Here is a 466-nt window from a genome sequence, read left to right on the forward strand (position 1 = left end):
AAGATTATATATATATACACATCCAGCTCTAGTCGACCAAACATACTCGTGAATTAACTCATGCACACAAAAATGTGACTTAAGGGGCTGGAGAGATGGCTCAGTGTTAAGAGCACTGCTTGCTCTTCCAGAGGTCCTGAGTTCAATTCCCAGCAACCACATGGTGGCTCACAACCATCTGTAATAAGATCTGGTGCCCTCTTCTGGCCTGCAGGCAGAATACCAAGAACACTGTATATGTATACATAATAAATAAATAAATAAAACCCCAAAAATGTGACTTAAAAATAAGTCTTTTTTAAAAATGTGTTTATGTGTGTGTGCCACATGGGGGCAATGCCTGAGAGACCCAAAAGAGTGTATTTCATCCCCTGGAACTGAAGTTACAGTTATGAGCCGTTCAAAACATGTGTGGGAATTGAACTCTAGTCATCCGGAAGAGCAGCAAGCACACTCTTAACTACTG

Source organism: Microtus ochrogaster, linkage group LG4, assembly GCF_000317375.1.
Source record: "Microtus ochrogaster isolate Prairie Vole_2 linkage group LG4, MicOch1.0, whole genome shotgun sequence".
NCBI lineage: Eukaryota > Metazoa > Chordata > Mammalia > Rodentia > Cricetidae > Microtus > Microtus ochrogaster.